The sequence below is a fragment of the Elephas maximus genome, chromosome X (genome assembly GCF_024166365.1).
Source record: "Elephas maximus indicus isolate mEleMax1 chromosome X, mEleMax1 primary haplotype, whole genome shotgun sequence".
Classification (NCBI taxonomy): domain Eukaryota; kingdom Metazoa; phylum Chordata; class Mammalia; order Proboscidea; family Elephantidae; genus Elephas; species Elephas maximus.
The window spans coordinates 43641214-43667826 of record NC_064846.1 but is presented as its reverse complement, the minus strand read 5'-3'; positions in this window follow the sequence as shown (position 1 = coordinate 43667826).

Here is a 26613-nt window from a genome sequence, read left to right as displayed (position 1 = left end):
TGCTGCTTCCATGGGTGTTGATTTTGGATGCAAGTAAAATGAAATCCTTGACAACTTCAATCTTTGCTCTGATTATCATGATGTTGCTTATTTGTCCAGTTGTGAGGATTTTTATTTTCTTTATGTTGAGGCGCAATCCATATTGGAGGCTGTGGTCTTTGATCTTCATCAGTAAGTGCTTCAAGTCCTCTTCAAGCAAGGTTGTGTCATCTGCATAACACAGATTGTTAATGAGCCTTCTTCCAATCCTGATGCCCGGTTCTTGTTCAACTCCTCAGATTATTTGCTCATCATACAGATTGAATAAGTATGGTGAAAGGATACAACTCTGACGCACACCTTTTCTGAATTTAAAACACGCAGTATCCCCTTGTTCTGTCAGAAGGACTGCCTTTTGATCTATATACAGGTTCCTCATGAGCACAATTAAGTATTCTGGAATTCCCATTCTCTGCAATATTATCCATAATTTGTTATGATCCACACAGTCGAATGCCTTTGCATAATCAATAAAACACAGGTAAACATCTTGTATTTTCTGCTTTCAGCCAGGATCCATCTGACATCAGCAATGAAATCCCTCATTTCAGGTCCTCTTCTGAATCTGGCTGGAATTTCTAGCATTTTCCTGTTGGTGTACTGCTGCAGCCACTTTTGAATGATCTTCAGCAAATTTTACTTGTGTGTGATATTAATGATATTGTTTGATAATTTCCATATTCTGTTGGATCACATTTCTTTGGAATCGATACATACATGGATCTCTTCCAGTCAGTTGGTCAGGTGGCTGTCTTCCTAATTTCTTGGCATAGATGAGTGAGCACTTCCAGAGCTACATTCATTTTTTGAAACATCTCAATTACTGTTCTGTCAATTCCTGGAAACTTATTTATTGCCAGTGCCTTTAATGCAGCTTGGATCTCTTCCTTCAGTAACATGGGTTCTGGCTACCTTCTGAAATGGCTGGACGTCCACCAATTCTTTTTGGTATAGTGACTCTCTGTATTCCTTGTATCTTCTTTTGATGCTTCCTGAGTTGTTTAATATTTTCCCCGAAGAATCCTTCATTATTGCAGCTCAAGGCTTGAGTTTTTTCTTTAGTTCTTTCAGCTTGAGAAATGCCGAGTGTGTTCTTCCATTTTGGTTTTCTAACTCCAGCTCTTTGCACATGTCATTGTAATACTTTGTCTTCTTGAGACGCCCTTTGAAATCTTCTGTTCAGTTCTTTTACTTCATCAATTCTTCCTTTTGCTTTAGCTGCTCGAGGTCCAAGAGTAAGTTTCAGAGTCTCTTCTGACATCCATTTTGGTCTTTTCTTTCTTTCTTTCTTGTCTTTTTAATGATCTCTTGCTTTCTTCATGTATAATGTCATTGATGTCATTCCATAGCTCATCTGGTCTTCAGTCATTAGTGTTCAAGGCATCAAATCTATTCTTGAGATGGTCTCTAAATGCAGGTGGGATATACTCAAGGTTGTACTTTGGCTCTTGTGGACTTGTTCTAATTTTCTTCAGCTTCAGTTTGAACTTGCATATGAGCAACTGATGGTCTGTTCAGCAGTTGGCCCCTGGCCCTGTTCTGACTAATGACATTGAGCTTTTCCATCATCTCCACAGATGTATTCGATTCGATTCATGTGTATTCCATCTGGTGAGTTCCTTGAGTATAGTTGATGTTTATGTTGTTGAAAAAAGGTATTTGCAATGAAGATGTCATTGGTCTTGCAAAATTCTATCATGTGATCTCTGGCAACATTTCTATTGCCAAGGCCATATTTACCAACTACCAATCCCTCTTCTCTGTTTCCAACTTTCGTATTTCAATCAACAGTAATTATCCATACATCCAGATTGCATGTTTGATCGATTTCAGACTGTAGAAGTTGGTAAAAATCTTCAATTTCATCATCTTTGGCCTTAGTGGTTCATCGGTAAATTTGAATAATAGTCATATTAACCGGTCTTCCTTGTAGGCGTGTGGATATTATCCTATCACTGACAGCATTGTACTTTGGAATAGATTTGAAATGTTCTTTTTGACAATGAATGTGACTCCATTCCTCTTCAATTTGTCATTCCTGGCATAGTTGACCATATGATTGTCCAATTCAAAATGGCCAATAACTGTCCATTTTAGCTCACTAATACCTAGGATATCACTGTTTATGCTTTTCACTTCATTTTTGATAATTTCCAATTTTTCTAGATTCATCTTTGTACATTCCACGTTTTGATTAATAATGGATGTTTGCAACACTTTCCTCTAATTTTGAGTCACGCCACATCAGCAAATGTAGGTCCCCAAAGGTTGACTCCATCACCTCATTAAGGTGGACTGTACTTTGAGGAGGCAGCTCTTCCCCAGTCATTTTTTGAGTGCCGTCCAACTTGAGGAGCTCATCTTCCGGCACTATATCAGACAGTATTCTGCTGCTATTCATAAGATTTTCACTGGCTAATTCTTTTCAGAAGTAGACTGCCAGGTCCTTCTTCCTAGATTGTCTTAGTCTGGAAGCTCAGCTGAAACCAGTCCACCATGGGTGACCATGCTGGTATTTGAATACTGATGGCATTGCATCCAGCATCAGAGCAACATGTAAGCCCCCATAGTACTACAGACTGACAGATGCATGGGGGTAAAGTAGAGGGTCATCAAAAACAGAGGAAATCCTCAGTGAGATGGATTGACACAATAGCCACAACAATGGACTCAAACATAACAAAGATCATGAAGATGGCACAGGACTAAGCAATGTTTTGTTCTGTTATACATAAGAGTCATCATGAGTAAGAGCCAACTCAATGGAAACTAACAACAGAGTTGATGTTCGTAAAATTTTCTCAGGATATTCAAATATAAATAATGAGGTGTAAAGAACGCTGGATTAAATTCTGACCCTGGTGCTATCCACATGCATGCATTTATTTAATAGGTTTTGAGAACATATTAGCTTCTGAATATATGTTGATGAAAAAAGAAAAAAAAACAAATATGGTGCCTGAGTTGATAGAATTTACATTTTAGTAGAAATAGCAGAAAGTAAATGATTAAATAAAGAACTACGTAATTAAAATTATTAAGTCCTGTGAAGGAAATTAACACATACTGGTTATGGAGGATAATGAGGGCCCATGTTAGATATGATATGACATGGGAGTCAACATTTAATGTGAGTCCTGACGAATGATTATAAGCCAGTTATGCAAGCAAGAAGGAAGCATATTTTAGATGGAAGGATAAACTTACATGAAACCCTTAAAGTGGGGAATAGCTTGTCATATTCAGTGAACTGAAAGGAGGTCTTCATGACTATAGAATAGTAAGCAAGGGTAAAGTGGTCTGCATTGAATTAGGGAAGTAGTTAGGGGACGGACCATTTAAGGCCTTGTAGCCATTGGAAGCAGCAGTCAAGAAATCAAAAGATGCATTGCATTGGGCAAATCTGCTGCAAAGGACCTCTTTAAAGTGTTGAAAAGCAAAGATGTCACTTTGAGGACTAAGGTGCACCTGACCCAAGCCATGGTGTTCTCAATCGCCTCATAAGCATGCGAAAGCTGGACAATGAATAAGGAAGACTGAAGAAGAATCAACACCTTTGGATTGTGGTATTGGCAAAGAATATTGAATGGACTGCCAGAAGAACAAACAATTTCATCTCGGAAGAAGTGCAGCCAGAATGCTCCTTAGAAGTAAGGATGGCAAGACATTGTCTCATGTACTTTGGACTTGTGATCAGGAGGGGCCAGTCCCTGGAGAAGGACATCATGCTTGGTAAGAGTAGAGAGTCAAAAAAAAAAAAAAAAAGAGAGAGGAAGACCTTCAATGAGATGGATTGACACAGTGGCTGCAACAATGGGCTCAAGCATAACAACGATTGTTAAGGATGGGGCAGGACCGAGCAGTGTTTCATTCTGTTGTACATAGGGGCGCTAAGAGTCGGAACCGACTCAGCGGCACCTAACAACAACAGACCATGGGAATTACTTTGGATTTTATCCTAAGATTGATGCAAAACAATGAGAGGTTTTAATCAATAAAACAAGGTATACTTTTGTATATAGGGTATGAGATCCAACAAACCCATGTAGGTGTATATATTCCTTCTGCTGATGACACCACTGTGAAAATTTGACAGAAAACAGACATATCCCAGCTGGACATGTTTACTAAAATGAGAAAAGTAAAAATTGGAGCTATTTCAAAATAAATGACAAAGAATAATTGCAGTATGTTCTACCATCATTCTCGTTTTATGGCCTCTCCAATTTCTCCAGAAGTTAAAAAATTAGAGTGGTAGGACTGAGTGCTTTGTGTTATTCTTGAGTTTAGGTTTCTTAAAACGGATTAAGGTGACAGGAGATTAACATGTCAATCTCCAGTGTATGGAATTCTACTCTCCTAAATACCTAAGAATATTGACATAGATTTGTTGTCCAGATTATCTACAGAATTAACCCATCAGTTGAGATACGTCATTAAAAATTAGTCTTCTCTCTTAGCATGGGGTTCTAAAGTAGGTCTGAGAAAGGTACTCTCTGTCATACTATTTAGTTTACGTTGGATGGATATATATATATAGTAATATATATAAATATTTGTGTATATATTTTTAACATAGTACTTTTATCCAGGTGTGAATATGTTGCAAAGAATGAAATTTTACTAATTGCCAAAATAAATAATTGTTACTAGCCATGCAAACAATGAGACACTCCCCCCACACACACCCACACTCAGATCTGCTTTAAAAAATTACTTCACTCATTACCAGTTGAGCTGAGGCTTTCCAGTCATCTTCAACTCAGTTCTCCCATTTATGATACTTTAACCAAAATCTTCTTTTGTAGCTGTGTATGAATGCATGGGAAAGAATTTTCTAACCCTTTCGTTTCCATTGACATAAACTGTATGCCAGTTGCTTTTTATGCCTCTTGCCCTCAGAAGGGAGACCTGGTGATGCAGTGGTTAAGTTCTCAGGCTGCTAACCAAAATGTCGGCAGTTCGAATCCACCAGCCGCTCCTTGGAAACCCTATGGGGCAGTTCTACCCTGTCCGATATGGTGGCTAGGGGTCGGAACCACTGGAAGGCAACAAGTTTAAGAGCCCTCAGAGGTAAGGACTTATTCTGGTTCTAATGCATTTAACGGAAACCCTGGTGGCGGAGTGGTTAAGTGCCATGGCTGCTAACCAAAAGGTCAGCAATTCAAATCCACCAGGTTCTCCTAGGAAAGCCGATGGGGCAGTTCTACTCTGTCCTATAGGGTCGTTATGAGTCAGAATTGACTCCAAGGCAATTTTTTTTTTTGGAATGCATTTAGCGTCAAGGTGGGTCCCTTTTGAAACGCCTGAAGCTCAGCAGACCAGAGGTGGAGCCTCGCTGTTGCGTAGGTTGAGCATTCTATTAGGTGATGCTTCCTGGATGTGTGAGTTCTGTAAAAGTTTGCTTTTTTTCCCCTTTATTTCTGTGAGATAAAGCTTGCAAGCGTAATTATGGCTTTCCCTGATGGGTTTGTTTTGGTTTTTCTGTGTCATATTTGGAAAACTAGAGTTTCCCCATGTAACCTAGCGGAAAGGCGCCGGCAATAAATTACCTAGTTTTCAGTGGCATAGGGTCATGCCACAGATGGGTTGCTCCAAAGTGCCACTTGCCTCATTGGCAGATTGTATTGCCAGATCATATTTCTCAAATATTACCAACCAAAAATTTAAACACACTCCATTAGTAAGTATGCCTTCCAAATACTGAAAATGCATACCATCAAAAAAAAAAATCAGGAGAAAAAATGTAGTAAGGAAAGGGCAAAGTGCCTAAAAAATTTCTGGTTGCAAAATTTCACTAGTACCTCTTCCTTCTTAATAACACAAATAAAGAAGAATTAGGAAAAACTTGTGTGCATACTTGCTTATATTTCTGTGTCTTGACTACTGCTCAAACTTCAGGTAATGACTACCATGAGAAGAAGTGATAATATCAAGACTTGGCTTTCTTTTTACAGCAAGTAGAAAAAGCATCTAGGTCATGTGGGCATTTTTAGTACTTAGTATTGTGCAGATGCCTCAAAGGTATTCCACACGTAATTGAATGAGGGGATGATGTTAATTGTGTCATGTGGCTCTTATTTCTTGATTTTAACTCTGAGCACATAAAATAGCTTGCTGAACAAATTAGGCCAGCATACTCCAACTCTACCTCCACCCTCTTCAAAGACTCCATTTTGCACAGACTTTTTTTGTATTGTGGAAGAAATTGCTTCGATATTTTTTAATCTTGTTTTTTTTTCCCCCAATATAAATTGATTTCCCTAGGTCATATGTGTAACTGAATAGATCAGGGTTTGAGTTACGGTCTCAGAGGAATTCAGTACTAACTGCCACCTAATTTAAAGTTTACTAGAATTCTCTCTGCCCTGCTCCTGCCCTTTGTTTCTCTCTCAAAAAGGTAATTGATCAGAAAGGAGAGAGTCCTCTATTTTCCTGTAGAACTTTAATGGTCACAGTGTGCACTAAGTTGTGTTATATAGCTGCTTCTGACCCCACCACCAAACCCCAACTGCTCAAGCATGATTCACAGTTATTTCTGCACCGGGCAGAAGAAACCTTCCCAGTCAACTGTAGAGGACCTGGCTTCTAAGACAGAGCTCACAATTCTTCTGGGCCCTGGAAGTTAGCCTTCCTCTTTCTGGTTTATGGCACCCTCTGTTGGGAAGTGGTTGCCAAATCCAGAAACTGCAATAGTATTAATACTGCTCCGCTAATCTTGAAATTTTGTCACAAAGTTCTGTTTTTTGTTTGTTTGCTTGCATGCTTGTTTCATAGAGAAATTCCCTGAATTTGCAAGACACATACCTACAGAATTCTGGAAGCCTTCTCCTTTGTTTTATACAAGGGTCTTAATTTGGGTGTGTGTGTTGGGGGAGGGGGGCTCAGAGGCCTGATAAATACTACTAAAATCTCCTTTACATTTTCTTCTGTGGCACCTGGGATGCTCTTGCAAATAAGACTCCTGGTGACTTGTATGGACATCGTAGAGGTCTTGAGATGTGTATGGATACCAAGCCTTATCATGACCCTTTTAATACCAATAAAAATTATAAAACATGTCTCCAAATTGCCCAGTAAAGGCTTTATTTATTCTTTAATTGTACAAGAAATGTTACAAGAAATGCATTCATCAAATTCAAAGCTTAAGGATAAATGTAATAAGCAATTGTGATAAAAATAAAGTGTTCATATTCCCAGGTCAACTGAGGCCAAACCTCAAAGCTCAACAACTGCACTTCCTAAGGTAGAGCAGGGCAATGTTCCTGGTCTTGGAATGAGGCAACATGAGAAATTTTGAGGCCACTTAGCCAAAATTGTGGGAAATGTGTGCTGTAAAAACCATAATGAGAAAGGTATACCAGCATTTAAATATCCTATAAATTCTTATTAAAAAAGAACTGCATATAGCTATGTCTGGAAAATATTTTCAAATGTTCAATTTCAATCTATGAACTTCAGTATGAGGTATCTTAAAAACACTGGATGACATTCTGTCACAACTTAAAGAAGAAATCCATTGCTGAGAATTAGGGTAAGTCGGGTCACATCATAGTCTAACTTCTGAGGCACTTGGAAAAATATGCCCATTAAAAAAAAATTAATGCACTAGGTCTATTGTCATTTGTTGTTCTTGTTAGGTGACATTGAATCGGTTCGGACTCATAGGAAATCACTGCAGCAATTTCAGGCCCTCTATCCTAGATTATGATTCGGAATTGGCTTGACGGTAACAGTTTTGATTTCTGGGTTTATCCTAGACTCAGGAGCCCTGGTGGCTGAGTGGTTAAGAGCTTGACTGCTAATCAAAAGGTCAGCAGTTCGAAAGCACCATCTGCTCCTTGGAAACCCTATGAGGCAGTTCTACTCTGTCCTGTAGGGTTGCTGTGAGTTGGAATGGACTCATTGGCAATGGGTTATGGGTTTATTCTAGACTCAGAAGCCCTGAGTAGTACAAACCGTTAAGTGTTTGGCTACTAAGCAAAAGTCTGGAGGTTCAAATCTACCCAAAGGCACCTCAAAAGAAAGCCTTGGTGATATACTGCCAAAGGCTCAGAGTCATTGAAACCTCCATGAAGTGCAGTTCTACTCTGAAACACATGGGGTCACCATGAGTTTGAATCTACTCAACAGCCACTAGTTACTGGATGTGTGTGTGTGTATGTGAATAATTGTACACTTTAAATAAGGGCAGTTTATCTTATGTCAATTATATACCTAGTTTGGCAACTTTTTTTTTTTTGTATCCGAAACACATCATGCCACTATTTCTACTGCACAGCTGCTGAACCATAATGGCCCCAGGGAATTTTTCAAGATCTGTGGGCTTCTTTGGCTCCACTTGAAGTATGAAGCATAAATCTTCTTTCAGATCCCCAACCCTGTTTTTGCAGGTTCTATTTTCCCATGCTGACCCAGGGACACAGCTTGGGGAAAGGAATTCTCAGAATCATCTCACCTCTCAAAGGTAATAACCAGAGTGTCAATATCTTGCTTCTCCACTACATTTTCTCTATCAGCCTCCAGAGTAACTTTCATTTCCTTTGGTGTGGGAAAATGTGATTCCAAATGAAATTTTTAGGGCTTTGGCTTCTGATTCTCCGTGCTTGGGCTTTTAGAAGCCAAAAACAGTTTTCTCTCTAACTTGTTTCTCTGCCACTAGTTCCAAAATAGACTTTTTAAATTGATTTTTCTCCCTGCATTTCTTCCATAACTTCTATGTCCTGAGGAAATGAATGTCAAGGTCTTGTTTGAAATGAAGAGGGCCTGAATGTAAAGTGTAATTCTAGTAGATTACAAAACATATTGGCTAATACTTCTAAATGTTAAACTTTAACAATAACATTTCCAAACAATGCTATAATCAAAGCTTGGGGATGTGCCCTGGGATTGCCATCTGGAATATAGAAGAACTAAAACAAAACACTTCCTCTTAGTCTCAGCAACACTTACAACTACACACGTTTTGTCAGATCTTTTACCTGTCAACAACATTGCTCTTCTTCTATGTGCATTTAAAGGAGGAGAGATCCACTCCAGAAAGAGTGGGGTCAAATGTGGTGAAAACCTGCCCTTCCTTCCAAGTCAACAAGTTGCTTCTAGTTTATAAATGAGAAGAAAAATTGAACAGGTGCTTTGCACTCTAATCTTGGAAACTTTAACCCTTGAGCAGTGAAGCCATCTTCAAACTGCCAGTCAGAACAAGTAACGTCCCCTTCTGGTTCCAAATTTTTGGTTGAGAGAGAATAAGGGAAGCTCACCCAGATATTTAGGGTTTCTTCTAAAGCTTCGGGCTTACTGCCTTTATTTCTTCTTTTGGCCTTAATTTTTTTCTGTTACTTGTAGCTTCCTCCATCTATCATGTGTACTCAGTTAAACATGCCTTGGAAGGGTAGAGGTATAAGATGTTATCAGCAACACCAAAAGGAGTTGTTTTTGGTAACAAGTACTACAGCCACCCATCCCTCCACTTAATTGAATGTTGCCCCTTTGGTGGCCATGTTCTTTCATTATAATGATGGCTCAGCTCTCAGAAATTCTTACATCTTAGTCTGGACCTCTCTGACTACTGTCACTGCTGCCCCTAGTTCTGATAGAAAAAAAATTATCATTATCTATTTCTCAATATGCATGCCTGATTGTTATTAACTTTGAGTTAGTCCCCCTCGTAAGGTCTCCTATGCCATACAGAGGAGGATCTGGGAACCACATTTCCCAGAATCCCCTTTCCCATATGTTTCCCGGTTAAAATGTGTACATGAAAGACACACAAGATTTGGAAAGCAGAAGACAAGGAAGAAGAGATCATTACTCTCAGAAAATAGCTACAGGCAGACATGAGGTTTGAGGCAACATTCAGATGAACTTTCTAAGAATCACCTGATACATGCTGCATACCTAGATAGTTGGTCAGAACCCTCCAGACATTCTTGGTATTGGCAGCAGCTTCAGCGAGCACTCTTGAGAACCACTCACTTCACAATGGCAGATTGAAATATTTGGGGAACATTTCCAAATGTTCATGGGATTTGCTGTGGTATGTGGTTGAACTTGGGAGAACCACCTGCTTCAGCGCTGAAGGCTGAGATAATTGTTTATGGCTTCCCTGACCTCTGATACCCCATCCTTCCATCCAAAAGTTGAATAATTTCCAGTTCCCTCAATTAAAACTCTAATAATTTGAATATATACAGTGGCTCTGTTCTTGATTGAACCTTAATGATCATACTAAGCTTCACTTCTCTCCACTTTGTGAATTTGGTGAAGCCCTAACATGACTTCTAATTTTCACTCTCTCCCTATTGGGTGCAAAGAAAAGCAAACTGCAAGTGTTTACCGTGATTTGAACTAGTCCCAGTGGAGGTTGTATCTCTGTTCTCTTTTAGTGACATCATCATTTTGCAAGGCGTGAAGAGCTCATAGTACTACATTAACTTTCTCTACATTGAAGTTGTATACCTTCCTTGGGACCTCATATTTCCTGAACACAGGAACACTTAGTACTGACCTTCCCATGTCCTTTTTTATGGGTAGATCCTCAGTAGAAGAATAGGTTCAGTGTTCTCCAGGTTATTAAGTTGCTTCTTATTATTTTCATTAGAGATTCTAGGAAGCAAGTTGTGAGTTACATATTTACTAGCAAAAACAATACACTGTCTAGAGAATTTTTCTTCATTAAAGGTTAATTCTATATTTCTGTTCACCCATACCCATCTCAGTGAGTGTACTCTTTTGTCCATTTGAAATGACTGTTTTGAAGGTTAAAAAAATCCTGAAATTGTTTTAAGATCCTCAATACATGATTAACCGAGCAGAACTTTGCTGAAATGCCCACTATCCCTCTGATACTTCTAAGTACTTATCATACTTCAAGAGATAAGATTGATCAAAATTATGTCTGAGAGTTGGCCCAAAAGTTGTCAGATGTTCACTTACAGAAGTTCACCTCTGAAGGTTTTGCCATTCTTAAAGAACAAGGCTTCATTGCACAAAACCAAAACCAAGCGAAATCCGACTCATAGTGACCCTATAGGACAGAGTAGAGCTGCCCCATAAGACTTTCCAAGGAATGCCTTATGAATTCAAACTGCAGACCTTTTGGTTAGCAGCTGTAGTGCTTAACCACTACACCACCAGGGTTTCATGGAAGAAAATGGAAAGCTACAGGATGCTCTACCTGGAATGTAAAATAATGGTAATAAGTCATCATGTTTCAGTCTTCTTGGATAACCCAGTGCCATCGAGTCGATATTGACACATTGTAACCCTATAGGACAGAGTAGAACTGCCCCATAGAGTTTCCGAGGAGTGCCTGGTGGATTTGAACTGCCGACCCTTTGGTTACCAGCCATAGCACTTAACCACTACGCCACCAGGGTTTCCACTCTTCTTGGATATAAAGGGGCAAGTTTTCCTTGTAGACACATTGAACAAATTATGATCAAAAATACGGAAGTAGAAAATTTGTATTTTGGGTTTGTTTTCTGTTCCCAGATGCACTCCATCTGTCAGGACCAATAAAACACCTGCTGAGTCATTTCAAATAAGTATGTTATACATTTATTTTGACCATTGAGACACTAGAGGCAAAGATGACAATCAGCAACTTCATAAAAATCATCATCAAATGACATGCCCCTCTGAATACTTCATATAAAGATAGAACAGAAATGAAAAAAAAATCATAATATGCAATTTTGTCAAGGCGTACAGGAATTTCAGTCTTCCAAATTGTTCCTCAGTTGCCATATAATCACCTGAAAAATATTCACAGAACTCTAAAGAAATATTACAATATGAGTTTCTGAAGGAAAGTTGAAGGTTAAAGAATGTGTGTCCATTGAACATGCAAAATAGTTGTTTTCCTTTAAATGCTCTTTTTCTCGTTTTTAAAATATCTTTCCCATCCTCAGGCATTCAGTATCCTCATGGTCTGATAGGTTCATTCATTCTAAATAAACATTGATTTGCTGTTCAAAGGAATCTTTTAGTAGAGGATTATTGGACAAATAATGATTAACCAAATGGAATAAATATTGGTGGATCAATGAAAGATGGTACAGGAAGATATTTGGGGTCAGGGCGTTTTCCTGATATCCCTCAAATCACAGCATATTTTACTTCTATGAAACTAATTCTGTTTATTTTTATATTTGTTTTCATTTATTTATTTGGTTATTTATTCTGCTTATCTGGATTCATATTTAGGTGTCAGCAACTGATAAAGGCTCTCCTTAACAAAATGAGTGCTCAGATGCCCAACATTTACACACTAAGCTCACCTATCATAAAAACTAATTTCCATTTCTCTGTTTCAAACCACACTACATGTGAACCACCCAATAAGCACTTTAAAAAAAAAATCATAAATCCAGTACAAATAGGAAATCAGTAACCCCCCATGAAGATTTAAAAATAATAATGGAATGTTGTTTTTGTTATTGTTAGTTGCCATTGAGTCAGTTTCAACTCGTGATGATCCCATGTAGAGTAGAACTGTTCCATAGGGTTTTCAAGACTGTGCACTTTCAGAAGCAGATCTCCAGGCCTGTCTTCCGAGGCCACTCTGGGTGGGTTCGAACTGCCAACCCTTTGGCTAGTAGTTGAATGCTTAACCATTTGCGCTACCCAGGGACTCTAAGAGGGGCAAACATTAAAGGAATACATTAGATCAAAATGAAATTGTGTGATAAGAACATCACTAAAAATCCATAAGAATTTCTTACTTAAGAACCTTCGAGAAAACTCCTACATACTACTTGCCTATACTTGTACTTATGAGGGAAAAAGTGATCCAACAGCACTAAATATGGTCAGAAAGTTGTATCTTTCCTGTTTTTCCCTTTTAAACTTTTCAATGATTTCTCAGCCTCTACCAGCCCTTACTAGCCCTTAGGGGATACCAGCTGTCTTTTAGGACCCAAAATGAACCTGATTAAGAAGACAGGATATGTGAAAGCTAGTTACAGATGAAAACAATTCAAACTACAAGATAGCTACAGGAAATAAACCATTTGGCCAAGAAAAATTTGGCAAAATGAAAAAGTGACACGGTTATCTTCTGCTAGGCCTATCACTATGTGGGAAGAAATTACAACCAAAAGGGAGAGTCTTTAGAGAAATATTTCAAAATGTATTCTCCAAATATATCACACACACACACACACACACACACACACAGATTTTATCGTAATTTCCCAGGAGGAAACCTGGCCACCCAGCTTCCTTTGTTTCTTTTTTATCCTTAATTCACAAAGTTATATGAAGGTAGGTGGAACTTTTCAACTATAAACCCGACTGGTAATTATTACAGTGTGCTTAATGACAAGTAAATAGTACACGTGCTCTAAATAGATGCTGACAACTTGAGACAAAGAAAAGATTAGAAGACAAACATAATCAGTGATTACACTAAGGGGAATCATGCTATTGTCATGGAAACCATTGAAGCAAACCCAAAATTGTCTCATAAATACCACCTCTTTGCATGTTGCTCATTTGTTTGTCAGAAAGCTCTTTAATGTGTTCAATTATTTTAATTAAGAAACACAAAGGTGCCTAAAAATATTTTGTAATCAATATTCCGTGAACAAAGTAGTATGCACAAGTGGCAGCAGAATGGCAGCAAATGTGGAATTGTTCTTAATGGAAATTGTTGTTGTTGTTGTGTTTTTTGCAGGATGAAATTTCTTGACAGGTATATTGTGGCCTGACAATATAAGAGTGTCTCATGCAGAAAGTGGGATGGATGCTGTGATTTGCATGTACCAATATAGTATTTCCTAATGTCATTCAACTGCATTTTAGACGTTCAATATCACTGGCTTCCTTTTTTCTGTTTCCAAACAGAATTAACAGTCCTAAAACAAGAAAAATGAGCTAGATATCTTCTGTTGCACAACCTGTTTTGTTCATTAGCAATACAAATTAGCTTGGCATTCACTGAATAACTCTAACAACTTGGTATTAGGTACTAAAATAGCAATAGTCCTATATAAAATGCATTTCACCTGGTTGCACAAGTGCTAAGTGCTAAGCTGCTAACTAAAAGTTGGAAGTTCAAACCCTCAAACCATCCAGCTGCTCCCTAGGAGGAAGACCTGGCTAGCTGCTTCTGTAAAGATTACAGACAAGAAAACCCTATGAAGCAGTTGTATTCTGTCACATGGGGTCCCTACGAGTCAGAATCAAATCAATGACATGAAACAACAATAACAACAAAGAAAGCAAACTTTAGATAGTGACACACAATGAATACTCAATAAATATTTTGGAATGAATAAATCCCTTAATAAACAATCCACAGTCAAAAAATCTTGCCACGGGGAGGCAGAGCCAAGATGGCAGAATACACAGACGCTTCTGACGAGCGCTCTTTACAACAAAGACGTGAAAAAACAAGTGAAACGAGTATATTTATGACAAGCTGGGAGCCCTGAGCATCAAAGGTATGCTTAGACAATGAACTGAGGGGCAGGGGGAGGAAGAGACCGTTCAGAAGTGGAGAGGAGTTATCAGATCTGAATCATAGGGAGCCCTCAGGCACCATTTTCAGAGCGGCGACGGTAGTGGTGGTGGCGGTGGCAGGCTGGTACTAGCGTTCGGCCACAGTTTCCTCAGGGAGAAGCAGCCAGCCACACAGCCTACTCACACCTCCAGAACCTGAGGAGGCAAAATCTAAGTGCTTGCATGTATTTTACTGTGCCCACCTGATCGCCAAGCCAGCTTCAGCTGCTGAATCCCTGGACCTGAGATAGACCTTGGTGAGCACCTAGAGCCATCCTCCCGGCCTTGGAGAAGGAAAAAAATTGCAACTGGGGGGAAAAGATAATTTGCTAGCTCCATTAACTGGGGGAGCTCAGGACAGAAGTGGCTCCTGTCCAGGTGTAAAGCATCTGTGGACCTTGAGCACCTTTCCCTTCTGCATGGACCTGTGTGGGCCTATTTTGGGAGAATAGGCCCTTGTTGCTAAAATCCAACAATTTCAGTTGTGCAGTGGAGAGGTGGGTGTTTGAAGTTTGACATTACTTTGCCTATTAGACAAGGTCCTCACCTACCCACATCAGGGACCTGAGGACTGGTAGCTCCACTCAGGTGACCCAGGCACCCGCGACAGGGGTCCAAAAATAACTGGTACCTCCCAGTCCTTACAACCAAAAACTTTGGGTGCCCATGGTTGCTGTGCAGAACCCACCCACCAGCACGCTCTAGGGAACAGAGACGTGTTTTCCTCAGAGACACATGGGGGTCAGTACTGAGCCCCCTGAGTTGTTCAGAGCATGACCCCCTGCTGCAATCAGATACCAGTATATACGCCAATCACCCCTGCCCCTCTAAGACTGTAGGACAGAGCCTGTACCACACACTTGATGACCAGCTACCTGGAAACCTGAGCTGAATTCATACAAGAAAACTGAATGGACTCCTAAACTGATATACCTGAAAACAGCTCTAGCCAGCTGGGGACAGGACGTCAGAGCTCAAAGGCGAAAATAATCAAGTTAGCTCACTCAAGAAACCTATGGGGGTATATCAAAAGTACAAAGCGAGAAGCTAAGACACAGGAAGCAAACATAACATAAAATAATACAATAACTTATAGATGGCTCAGAGACAACAGTCAACATCAAGTCACATAAAGAAACAGACCATGGTCACCTCAACAGGCTTTCAAAACAAAGAACCCAGGGATCTTCTAGATGAAAGTGCATTCCTTGAATTACCAGATGCTGAATACAAAAGTTTAATATACAACACCCTTCAAGACATCATGAAGGAAATGGGGAAACACACAGAACAAGCCAAGGAACACACAGATAAAGCAACAGAAGAAAGAAGAAAAGTTATTCAGGGACATAATGAAAAGTTTAATAAACTGGAAAAATCCATAGACAGAGAGCAATCAGAAATCCAGAAGATTAACAATAAAATTACACAACTCAATAGAAAGTCAGGTGAGCAGAACTGAGCAAGTAGAAGCTAGAGTTTCTGAACTTGAAGATAAAGCACTTGGCAGTAATACATTTGAAGAAAAATCACACAAAAAATTTTTTTTAAATGAAGAAACCTTAAGAATCATGTGGAACTCTACCAAGAGAAATAACCTACGAGTGATGGGAGTACCAGAACAGAGAGGGATAACAGAAAATACAGAGAAAATTGTTGAAGATTTGTTGGTAGAAAACTTCCCTGATATTGTGAAAGACGAGAAGATATCTATCCAAGATGCTCAACAAACTCCACATAAGGTAGATGTTGAATGAAAGTCAACAAGACATTTTATAATCAAACTTGCCAAAACCAAAGATAAAGAGAGAAGTATAAGAACAGCAAGGGATAAACGAAAAGTCACCTACAAAGGAGAGTCAATAAGAATAAGCTCGGACTATTCAGCAGAAACCATGCAGACAAGAAGGCAATGGGATGACATATTTAAAAAATTGAAGGAAAAAAATTGCCTGCCAAGAATTATATATCCAGCAAAATTGTCTCTTAAATGTGAAGGTTAAATTAATACATTTCCAGATAAACAGAAGTTTATGGAATTCATAAAAACCAAACCAAAACTTCAAGAAATACTAAACGGAGTTCTTTGGTTAGAAAATCAATAATATCAAGTATCATCCCAAGACTAGGACACAGGGCAGAGCAACCAGAAGTCAACCCAGACAGGGAAATCAAAAAAAACAAAGCAAGATTATTTAAAAAAGCCCAAAACAGGGTAACAGTGATGTTATTATAAAAAAGAAGGCAACATTAAAATAATAAAGAGGGACTAAGAAATGTAATCCTACACCTTCCGTATGGAGAAGAAGATAAAAGTTTTAAATTTAGAAAAATGGGGGTAAATAATAAGGTAACCACAAAGGAGACAAACTATCCTACTCATCAAAATAAAATACAAGGGAAAAATACAGGCTCAGCAGAAATAAAATCAACAACAACTAATATGAGGAAAGGACAATATATAAAGAAAATCTACTCAGCACATAAAATCAAGTGGGAAAAAGAAACTGTCAACACACAAAAAAGTCATCAAAATGATAGCACTAAATTCATACCTATCCATAATTACCCTGAATGTAAATGGACTAAATGCACCAATAAACAGACAGAGAGTGGCAGAATGGATTAAAAAACAAGATCCGTCTATATGCTGCCTATAAGAGACACACCTTATATTTAGAGACACAAACAAACTAAAACTCAAAGGATGGAAAAAAATATATCAAGCAAACAACAATAAAAAAAGACCAGGAGTGGCAATATTAATTTCTGAAAAAATAGACTTTAAAGTTAAATCCATCAGAAAGGATAAGGAAGGACACTATATAATGATTAAAGGGATAATACACCAAGAAGATATGACCACATTAAATATTTATGCACCCAATGACAGGGCTGCAAGATACATAAGACAAACTCTACCAGCATTGAAAAGTAAGATAGAAAGCTCCACAATAATAGTAGGAGACTTCAACACACCACTTTCGGTGAAGGACAGGGCATTCAGAAAGAAGCTCAATAAAGACACGGAAGATCTAAATGCCACAATCAACCAACTTGACCTCGTAGACATATACAGAACACTCCAACCAACAGCAACCAACTATACTTCCTTTTCAAGTGCACATGGAACATTCTCTAGAATAGACCCCATATTAGGTCATAAAGCAAGCCTTAGCAGAATCCAAAACATTGAAATATTACAAAGCAACTTCTCTGACCATAAGACCATAAAAGTGGAAATCAATAACAGGAAAAGCAGGGAAAAGAAATCAAACACTTGGAAACTGAACAATACCCTGCTCAAAAAAGACTGGATTAGAGAAGACCTTAAGGATGGAATAAAGAAATTCAGAGAATCCAATGAGAATGAAAACACTTCCTATCAGAACCTTTGGGACACAGCAAAAGCAGTGCTCAGAGGTCAATTTATATCGATAAATGCACACATCCAAAAAGAAAAAAAGGGCCCAAATCAAAGAATTATCCTAACAACTTGAACAAATAGAAAGAGAGCAACAAAAGAAACCCACAGACACCAGAAGAAAACAAATAATAAAAATTAGAGCTGAACTAAATGAAATAGAAAACAGAAAAACAATTGAAAGAATTAACAAGACCAAAAGCTGGTTCTTTGAAAAACTCAACAAAATTGATAAAACACTGGCCAAACTGACAAAAGAAAAACAGGAGAGGAAGCAAATAACCCGAATAAGAAATGAGATGGGTGATATTACAACAGATCCAACTGAAATTAAAAGAATCATATCAAATTATTATGAAAAACTATTCTCCAACAAATTTAAAAACCTAGAAGAAATGGATGAATTCCTAGAAACACACTATCTACCTAAGCTAACACAAACAGAGGTAGAACAACTAAATAGACCCACAAGAAATGAAGAGACTGAAAAGGTAATCAAAAAACTCCCAACAAAAAAAAGCCCTGGTCCGGACAGCTTCACTGCAGAGTTCTACCAAACTTTCAGAGAAGAGTTAACACCACCACTACTAAAGGTATTTCAGAGCATAGAAAAGGGTGGAATACTACCAAACTCATTCTATGAAGCCACCATATCCCTAATACCAAAACCAGGTAAAGACACAACAAGAAAAGAAAATTATAGACCTATATCCCTCGTGAATGTAGATACAAAAATCCTCAACAAAATTCTAGCCAATAGAATTCAACAACATACCAAAAAATATATAATTCACCATGACCAAGTGGGATTCATACCAGTTATGCAGGATGGTTCAACATTAGAAAAACAATTAATGGAATCCACCACATAAATAAAACAAAAGACAAGAATCCCATGATTTTATCAACTGATGCAGAAAAGGCATTTGACAAAGTTCAACACTCATTCATGGTAAATACTCTCATCAAAATAGGAATAGAAGGAAAATTCCTCAACATAATAAAGGGCATTTATACAACGCCAACATCACCCTAAATGGAGAGAGCCTGAAAGCATTCCCACTGAGATGGGGAACCAGACAAGGATGCCCTTTATCACCGCTCTTATTCAACATTGTGCTGGAAGTCCAAGCCAGAGCAATTAGGCTAGATAAAGAAATAAAGGGCATCCAAATTGGCAAGGAAGAAGTAAAAGTATCTCTATTTGCAGAGGACATGATCTTATACACAGAAAACCCTAAGGAATCCTCCAGAAAACTACTGAAACTAATAGAAGAGTTCAGCAGGGTATCGGAATACAAGATAAACATACAAAAATCAGTTGGATTCCTCTACACCAACAAAAAGAACATCGAAGAGGAAATCACCAAATCAATGCCATTTACAGTAGCCACCAAGAAGATAAAATACTTAGGAATGAATCTTACCAGAGATGTAAAAGACTTATACAAAGAAAACTACAGTATACTTCTGCAAAAACCAAAAGAGGCTTACATAAGTGGAAGAATGTACCTTGCTTGTGGATAGGAAAACTTTACATTATAAAGATGCCTATTCTACCAAAAGCGATCTGTACATTTAATGGAATTCCGATCCAAATCCCAAGGACAATCTTTAATGCGATGGAGAAACAAATCACCAAGTTCCTTTGGAAGGGAAAGAGGCCTCAGGTAAATAAGGCATCACTGAAAACGAAGAACAAAGTGGGAGGCCTTACTTTACCTGATTTTAGAACCTCTTATACCGCCACAATAGTCAAACAGCCTGGTACTGGTACGACAACAGATACATGGACCAATGGAACAGAATTGAGAATCCAGACATAAATCCATCCACATATGAGCAGTTGATATTTGACAAAGTCCCCAAAACAGTTAAATGGGCAAAAGACAGTCTTTTTAACAAATGGTGCTGGCTTAACTGGATATCCATCTGCAACAAAATGAAATAAGACCCATAACTCACCCCATGCACAAAAACTAACTTAAAATGGATCAAAGACCTAAATATAAAATCTAAATCGATAAAGATCATGGAAGAAAAAATAGGGACAATGTTAGGAGCCCTAATACATGGCATACAGAGTATACAAAACATTATAAAGAATGTAGAAGAAAAACTAGATAACTGGGAGCTCCTAAAAACCAAACACTTATGCTCATCCAAAGACTTCATCAAAAGAGTAAAAAGACTACCTACAAACTGGGAAAAAGTTTTTAGCTATGACATTTCTGATCAGCACCTGATCTCTAAAATCTACATGATACTGCAAAAACTCAACTGCAAAAAGACAAATAACCCAATTAAAACATGGGCAGAAGATATGAATAGACATTTCACTAAAGACATTCAGGTAGCTAACAGATACATGAGGAAATGTTCACAATCATTAGCTATTAGAGAAATGCAGATCAAAAGTACAATGAGATTTTATCTCACTCCAACAAGGCTGGCATTAATCCAAAAAACACAAAAGAATAAATGTTGGAGAGGCTGTGGAGAGATTGGAGCACTTCTACACTGCTGGTGGGAATGTAAAATGGTACAACCACTTTGGAAATTGATTTGACACTTCCTTAAAAAGTTAGAAATAGAACTACCCTACGATCCAGCCATCCCGCTCCTTGGAATATATCCTAGAGAAATAAGAGCCTTTACATGACCAGATATATGCACACCCATGTTTATTGCAGCACTGTTTCCAATAGCAAAAACATGGAAGCAACCAAGGTGCCCATCAATGGATGAATGGATAAATTATGGTATATTCACACAATGGAATACTATGCATCGATAAAGAACAGTGAGGAATCTGTGAAACATTTCATAACATGGAGGAACCTGGAAGGCATTATGCTGAGTGAAATTAGTCAATTGCAAAAGGACAAATATTGTATAAGACCACTATTATAAGAACTTGAGAAATAGTTTAAACTGAGAAGAAAACATTCTTTTGTGGTTTTGAGAGGGGGGAGGGAGGGAGGCTGGGAGAGAGGCATTCCCTAATTAGATAGTAGACAAGAACTACTTTAGGTGAAGGGAAAGACAGCACACAACACAGGGGAGGTCAGCACAATTGGACTAAATCCAAAGCAAAGAAGTTTCCTGAATAAACTGAATGCTTCAAAGGCCAGCACAGCAGGGACAGGGGTCTGCGGACCATGGTTTCAGGGGACATCTAAGTCAATTGGCATAATAAAATCTTTTAAGAAAACATTCTGCATCCCACTTTGAAGAGTGGCGTCTGGGGTCTTAAACGCTAGCAAGCAGCCATCTAAGATGCATCAATTGGTCTCAACCCACCTGGATCAAAGGAGAATGAAGAACACCAAGGACAGAATGTAATTATGAGCTCAAGAGACAGAAAGGGCCACATGAACCAGAGACTACATCATCCTGAGACCAGAAGAACTAGATGGTGCCCGGCTACAACTGATGACTGCCCTGACAGGGAATACAACAAAGAACCCCTGAGGGAGCAGGAGAGCAGTGGGATGCAGACCCCAGATTCTCATAAGACCAGACTTAATGATCTGAGACTGGAAGGACCCCAGTGGTCATGGTCCCCAGACCTTCTGTTGGCCCAGAACAGGAACCATTCCCGAAGCCAACTCTTCAGACATGGATTGGACTGGACAATGGGTTGGAGAGGGATGCTGGTGAGGAGTGAGCTTCTTGCATCAGGTGGACACTTGAGACTATGTTGGCATCTCCTGCCTGGAGGGGAAATGAGAGGGTAGAGGGGGTTAGAAGCTGGCGAAATGGACACGAAAAAGGGATTGGAGGGAGAGAGCAAGCTGTCTCATTAGAGGGAGAGTAATTGGGAATGTGTAGCAAGGTGTATATGGGTTTTTGTGTGAGAGACTGACTTGATTTGTAAACTTTCACTTAAAGCAGAATAAAAATTACAAAAAAAAAAAAAATCTTGTCACAAATTCCAAATCTGCCCTTCTGAACACATAGCCCTTCCAAGCTCTATTTTTCTTTTGGTCTATTTCTCTACTCTGATTTATAAAGAGACCTATGAAAACCCAAAACAATTTTCTTCTCTTTCCGTGGGAAGACACCTATCACAAATGTCAAGAATGTTATTTGATTTTTACATTACGCCAAAAGAACGCCAGCAGCCTAGACTCAAAATTTTTTGTAACTTTAGTTGCATATAACGTCTCTTTCCATCTTACAGAGGATCGATAGAGGTATTGACTGACTTAACACTAAGACCCTAAAACCTAACATAATTTTAAAATAGCCTTTCCATCTTATCAACAAAGCGGAGAGAAACAACTTCGAAAACAGTCTATGAACATAATGTTTAGGAACTCTATAAAAGAAACACATATATGTAAAGACATTTTTTGAAACCCTAATTTTGTGAGTCTGTGGAAAAAATACATTTCAAACATATGCACTTCTAAAGTGATTACAGTCCCCACCTGTGCGCTAAGCTCTCTTGTAAAATGTGGATGCTGGCTTATTTTACGACGGAAGCAAAAACGTAATCGCAAGAACAATGGATTATACTTCTAGGATTCTTCTCCCTTGAGGATTTCAACAGCTTTTCAGTGGTTCACTCCATTAATCCTCACACTATCCCTCCAAGTTCAGCAAGAGGTAAGAATATCATTCTTGTTCTATAAACAGAGAAATTGATCTGCTGAAAGATTAAGTGATTTGCTTGCAACAAGACAATGAGTCAGAAATGGAGTGTAGCAGTGAAACCTGATGTGACGGAAAAGACTAAGAATGAGAAGCAAAATGGAAGACAGAGGATCTAGTATGCTCGTCAACCCATTGTACTCAATTAGTTTTCTAAATGCCTAGCAAACCACAGAAAGAGAAAACAAATATTAGATGGAGAAGCAGGGCAAGGAGCATGATCTCAAGGTTATGAATTTTCAAAACTAAAGACATCAATTCCAAACCACAATAAACATAAAGGCAAGATAAGCTATGTGGCCACAACTGTCTGCGACTAGAGTCCTAATCCTTCATCTTTAACGTCTCTTGAAAAGTTACTTAAGAGTTTTTCTGGAGGGCTTCACAATTCCATCATCATGAAAACGACATGCTCTCATAGATGAACCAAGGCATTTCTGACTCAATACATCCCAGGCAGAATGTTCCTTATGCCTATTGTGGCATTTCCTGTCCTACTTAATGGCTTCACCATTTTCTTAGTCACCAGGACTCAAAGCTCGTTTGATTTGAAGGAACAGCTTGGAAATCACTTAGTCTGATGTTTCTTAAAGTGTGTTCTGCAAAAAAAAAAAAAAAATGTTGCATACCCAAATAAGTTTTGGAAACAGTGTTTTCAACACTCTTTTTTGTAGGTTCACTGTACACATAACACTATATGCTCTGAGATGTGACTGTATAAATTAATTGCTTCATTTGTTTACACCATAATTATCCAAAAGTGTTTGACCATCAAATCATTATTTTGCAAGTATATCTCATTTATACATAACCTGTGGAACATGTTTGGGAATCCTGGTCAAATCTAACCTATTCATTTAACATTTCACAAAATTCAGAGGTGGGAAATAATGTGCCCAAGGCCACATGGCTGACAGGAACTGTATCAGACTCTTCATCCTGTGTTCTTTCCATTATATCATTCTGTCTGACTCTGTCTTTGTTTTAATGTATAATTATGGCATACTATCTTATCTATTGTGAAAATATCTTCTAAAAATTATCTACTTTCCATCATCAATATCAACTGAGAACTACCTCTTTAATTCTCAAACATGATAAGTTATCAGAATCAGTGAAGGAGCTTTTTAGAAATGAAGGGTTCTGCAATGCAGATATGTAGAATCAGAATGCCTATGAGTGGGGGTAGGAGTCGACGCTGTTCTGCACAGGTGGTATTGATGACCATATTGATAAGGTGTGACAACCTGGCCCTTTAGAGCAGAATTAGTTTCACATCTTCCTAGGGGTATTTTTGAAATAGTAAACTATCAGGACCTCACAATTAGAGATTCTAATTCTGTACATATGGGGTAGAACCTGGGGATCTGAATTTTAGCAAGCATTTTCCCCTTTCCCCACCCAGGTAATTCTGATGTAGACAATACTTGGATCACAACTTCACATATCTGAACTTCCATATTCTTCTCTCTCCATCACTTTCTACACACCATCCTGGGAGTTATATTTATCAAATATGGATCTGGCGTCATATCTTTGCTTAACATACTTGGGTAAATTCTAAACTCCTTGTCTTTCCGGATGGATTCCACTCTCCCAAATATACATTCCACAGTCTAACCCTAACAAGTTTTGTTCTGTTTCTGTATGTGCCTTGCTTTATTATGCATCCATTTATGCTTTCTTGAGGGTTACCGGTGACCATATGATCATATTCACTACCTGCTCCTTGAAAGGCCCTTGATATCATACCATTAGATCTTTTAAGACTTCAAACAATATGAGTGACGTTCTCCAGAAGATAATCCTACAGGACCTTCCTCTGATCTCATAGACAATGAACAACGTAATGACCTTACAATGGCAAAGCTCCATTATGTTCTTAAATAAACACAAATCTTTAATACTAACTTTCTCAATCAGAAAAAGCTTTCAGCTAAATTATGAGGTAGCCACATTAGTCTCTAAGGTGCAATGGATCATTTTTGTTTGGACTTTCTCACTATGGTCTTATAACTCCCACCCAAGCCATTGGGTGGGGCTGTGCCAATAAGGTAATTGTGGCCCACCAAGGGGATTGGTCAGTTTTGCCATCCCACTAGGTTTAAAAGAGACCCAATTCCAGAGCAGGAGGAGGATATCACCAAGAAAGAAGAAACAGTACTGGAGCACATCCTTTGGACCCGGGATTCCTGCATTGAGAAGCTCCTGGAACCAGGACACCGAGAGAGAGAGAGAGAGAGAGAGAAAGCTGTAACACCAAAGACGGTGAGAAGCAGCAGCAGAGAAACGGTGGCAGCAGAGGCCCACAGAGGGAAAAAGCAGAGTGCCTTTGGGCAGGAGGCTTGCCTGCAGAGTAGGGTGCGTCTGGGAGGAGGAGGAGCTAGATTTGCTGACCCACGGAGCTAGAGCTGAGCGCCTTCCGGCTGAGGCTTACTGGCAGAGTAGGGTGCCTCTGAACATTATCAGAAGAGCTAAAAGAGCTTTGTAACACTTACCCAAGCAGGGTAGAGGTCAAGAGCCAGAGAGTGGTGTGCCTGCAAGCATGGCTGAGAAGCGGATGTCTTGATGGAAGAACTGTATCCTGAGTGTTCCTGAACCTGAATTGTATGTAATCTGTTACTTCTCTAATAAGCCCCATAATTGTGATTATTGTCCGTGAGTTCTGTGTGGCCATTGCAATGAATTACTGAACCCAGCAGAGAAGTAGAGAGTGGAAGGGACAGTTGGTGTCAGAATTTGTAAAGATAGTGGAGAAAAGAGTTGTGTCTGACCACCACTTTATAGGAATCGGTCTTGGGTTCTTGATCTTCGCTCTCCTTCCTCCTTTTGAAGTTAGAGGTCAGACAATGCCCCTCCAACACCATTTTTACAGCCTCTGTAGCATCAACCTTCTTTCTTCTTACTTTCTCTCTTTCACTGCTTTTTTCCATAAGCGTTGCTTCCTTTCTCCTTTTGACTGACATGATAAACTAATGCATGCAAAAATGTCTCCTCTCAAGGAAGAATCTGCCTTCTGCCCGAGACCTATGTGCACAACAGATGCATAAATAGGATCCACAGGCAGGTGACTATGCTGTCCCCACAGAAACTGAAATAGAATTTCAGGTTTCAGTGGGTGGTAATGTTTTGGTGTGAGTGGTTTCTTGGCACAATAAATTCATAGTAAGGGGGCAAACATCCTCTCCATGTGTTCACTGAATCCTCCTCTATCAATCTGAGAAATACCTGATTTCAAATTAGCTAATTTAACTTAAAACAGCAGCAAAAATTGTTTAAATAGCAAAGCATAGTAGCATTCCAGAGTTTGGAACTTTGCTTTTACCGATATTAACAGAAGGGGAGAAAAAAAAAAAAAAACACTAGACTACTTCCACATTTTTTTTTAACTGTAAGATTTTGTCTTCATCCTTTGAAATAAATGAGTTTTAAATCAATTTTTCTTGATGTCACCATGACCTTTGCTAACTGAAAAGTAACTGATCTCTCTGTAGCTGGAGAATTTGATGCAAATAGAATTGGATCACTTTCAATATGCTGTGTGAAGGGAAATTACTAGAAGCATCAAAATTGGGAAGCTGGCTTACTCAATTTACTCACTCCGCCCTGTTTCTCCATCTAGAAATAAACATACTATACATTTCTCAGGCATGGACTGCTCTCACAGGATATACACCACATATCAAAAGTATATTCACACAAAAACTTTAATACCCATGCAATATCCTCAATCTGCAACTTGGTTATAGTGACTAAAGCTGTGAGCAGAGCTTGGCTTATAATTGAAGAGGGATTCTTACAGACAGATGACAACTGTTAGTGAATTTCATGCAGGTCATCAAATATTTGTTTTATACCTCTATGTGAAAGGTACCATGAGGGATATAAAGAATATAAAGATGAATAAGACTTAGTTCTTGATCATGAGAATGAGGTGTGAAAGGGAGTTCAATAAAAAAATAAGTTCACCATATAAGAAAGAGATT